The 3,381-nt window shown below is 37.6% G+C and overlaps 1 pseudogene; it reads left to right on the top strand.

Annotated features, from left to right (window-relative positions):
* The first annotated feature begins 2,716 nt into the window (after positions 1 to 2,716).
* Positions 2,717 to 3,016, top strand: LOC137758899 (LYR motif-containing protein 2 pseudogene; annotated as a pseudogene).
* Positions 3,017 to 3,381: the final 365 nt, after the last annotated feature.

The raw sequence follows: 3,381 nt of genomic DNA, 5'->3' as shown, positions 1-3,381 counted from the left end.
GCAGCAGAAAGTGAGGCCAATCCAATTTTCTAGTGGCTCTCAGTGCAGGATTGGATACTCCTGGGCCTCTCATGAGAGGCTGGCCTACTGAGAAGAATGAAAAGCTTTTCTCATGATGCTAAGGTTGGAAGAATTAAGAGCTGTGTCCTTATTTTTTAAATCCCAAAGCAGAGAAGGTGGTCATATAAGCTAAAATCAAAGCATCTTTACTGTGCCTTTCAAAAAGTCTTCAAGTATGGGAGTTACACATTAAACAAGTTTGGCCATGTGTTAATAATTAGTGAACCAAATGATAGGAACATTGCAGTTTCTCCCTGCTTTTGTATGTTTGACAATTTCCATAATAATAAAACTTTTCAAAAAAACCCTCTTTGTAACAACTTTAATGATTTTGTAACATTCACTCATAGAAGCATCATGAAATCTTTGCCCATCTTGTTCACCAATTTATCTCCATTGCCTACAACAGTCAGGCCACGTTAAGTTCTCATTTAATTAATGAATTAATTGGTATATATTAATTTGCTTAAATGTAGAAAGTCTTTTAAATAAATTACAACTTTTCAGTGTATGGGTAAACTTCAGGATTGAGCCACATTCTTAACCGAATTGAGAGTGGAAAGTAAAATATTTCTACTGCATTTATAGTTACTTCTTCTCTATAGGAAATCCTAGTGTAGCAGTTCCAGAATGACAAAACAGTAAGAAAAGGGAGGACTGAGGTGGAGAGGTTGGGGGCAAAATAACAGAGAATAATATGTACACAAGAAATAAACTTCAGAAGCACTGGGCTCTTGTCTTTTATCATATTCATCTTCTGCCTTCATTTTGTACAGAGAATATCACCAAAATATTTTGTGCACATGTACTACCTTTCATTTCCCACAATATCTCGTGTCTTCCAAAAGGAGGCTGCTCCCCAGCCATAATTCCCGGGAACCTTTGTGGTTCCCATGGATTAAGGCTCAAAGGTAATATTAGATTACTCTGGAATTCTTAATTATTATACTACCTAGGGGAAGGAAACATTTAAACATCCTTTGTGATGTTCCTTTGCTAAAGAAGGAGTCTCCTAGTAGAAAATAATAGTGATAGTTTTTCTTTGCTAAGTATTTACTAATGTGAAAAGCCCTTTACAAAAAGCACTTTATTTAACCCTCACAGCAACCCCATAAGAAAAATATTGACCCATTAAAAGATGAGGAAACCGAGATTCAAAAAAGTTAATCAACTTGCCTAAGACCACACAACTGGAAAATGGTATAATCAGGTTTGACTCTAAAACATACACTATTAACTACATACGAAGGGATATCCCCATTAGGAACCCAATTAAGACGAAAACAACTTTTCCTGAAATTATTTGTAAAGTCAAATAGAAATCTTGGGGTTTCTGAGTATACTATCAGAATTAATTAACTTTATGTTTTATATCTGACTCTGGGGATATTAATAAAATGGAGCAATAATAGTATTTTCAGCAAATTGTTCTGGAACAACTGGACATCCGTACGCAAAAAAAAAAGCTAGACACAGAACTTATACCCTTCACAAAAATTAACTCAAAATGGGTCATAGACCTAAATGTTAAAACACAAAACTTTAAAACTCCTAGAAGAAAATATAGGAGAAGACTCAGATGACTTTGGATATGGTAATGACTTTTTAGATACAACACCAAAAGCGTGATCCTTGAAAGAAATAATAAGTTGAATTTCATTAAAATTAAAAACTTATGCTCTGTGAAAGATAATGTCAAGAGAATGAGAAGATAAGCCATGGATTGGGAGAAAATATTTGCAAAAGACACATGTGACAAAGGACTGTTATACAAAATATACAAAGAATTCTTAAAACTCAATAATAAGACAACAAACAACTTGATTAAAAAATGGACCTAAGTCCTCAAAAGACACCTCAACACAAAAGATACACAGATGGCAAATAAACATATGAAAATACACTCCACATCATATATCATCAGGGAAATACAAATTAAAACAGTGAGTTGTTTTAATACTGCACACCTATTAGAATGGCCAAAATCCAAAACACTGGCAAAACTAAACGCTGGCAAGGATGTGGAGCAACAGGAATTCTCATCCATTGTTGAGGGGAATGAAAATGGTATAGCTACTTCAGGAAAGAGTTTGGCAATCTCTTACAAAACTAAATATACTCTTACCATATTATCCTGAAACCATGCTCCTTGGTGTTTACCCAAAGGAGCTGAAATATTATGTCCACACAGAAGCCTGAACATGGATGTTTATAGCAGCTTTCTTCACAATTGCTAAAACTTGGAAGGAACCAAGTTGTCCTTCGGTAGATGAATGGACAAATAAACTTGGTACATCCAGACAATGGAATATTATGCAGCATTAAAAAGAAATGAGCTTGGGACTTCCCTGGTGGTGCAGTGGTTAAGAATCCGCCTGTCAATGCAGGTGACACGGGTTCGAGCCCTGGTCCAGGAAGATCCCACATGTCACAGAGCAACTAAGCCCGTGTGCCACAACTACTGAGCCCACATGCTGCAACTACCGAAGCCCGTGTGCCTAGAGCCCATGCTCTGCAACAAGAGAAGCCACCACAATGAGAAGCCCGCACGCCGCAACAAAGAGTAGCCCCCACTCGCCTCAACTAGAGAAATGCTGTGTGCAGCAATGAAGACCCAACGCAGCCCAAACTAAATTAAAAAAAAAAAAAGAAAAAAATGAGCTTGGGTGAACCTCGCTGTCTGGAGGACATCGCCACTTCCCGCTTACCCATAGCAAAAGTAACACTAAAGCAGTTCATGAGAAAGCAACAAGTTCTCCTCCTCCACAGAAGGATTTTGCAGGCAATTCGGCAAGTTCCAAATGATTGTGATCACAAATACCTGAAGGACTGGGCAAGGGAAGAATTCAAAAGAAACTGAAGTGCCACTGAAGAGGATACAATCCAGATGGTGATTACTCAAGGCAATACGCAGCTCAAGGTGTTAGAAAAAATACTGGCTTTAGCCAGATCTTAACTACAGCATTATGCTGAAAGGTTTTCAAAGTCTCCATGTGTTTAGTTGAGCTTAGGCTCAACAATGGGCAAGCCAAAGCCAAGTGAAACTGTTTGTATGTAGAGCCCTTGAGCAAAACAGCAGAACGTGGAGCGTGACATATCGCAGTGAGCCAAGAAAAGTGCATCAGAGCAATTGCCTTAGCACTGAAAAACATGCCTTGTTTTTTGGAAATATTTCTAGATGTGTCAGCAGTTTTTGTAAGAAGCAAAAATTACTACAACAGATTGTCAGCATATAAAAAGATGTTCAACACCATTAATCAATCATCAGGGAAATGCAAATCAAAACCAGCAAGAGATACAATTCACACCCACTAGAATGGC

Source organism: Eschrichtius robustus, chromosome 2 (genome assembly GCF_028021215.1).
Source record: "Eschrichtius robustus isolate mEscRob2 chromosome 2, mEscRob2.pri, whole genome shotgun sequence".
NCBI classification, from domain to species: Eukaryota; Metazoa; Chordata; class Mammalia; order Artiodactyla; family Eschrichtiidae; genus Eschrichtius; species Eschrichtius robustus.
Note: the sequence above shows the minus strand (reverse complement) of the source record. Positions and strands in the feature narration are given on the sequence as shown.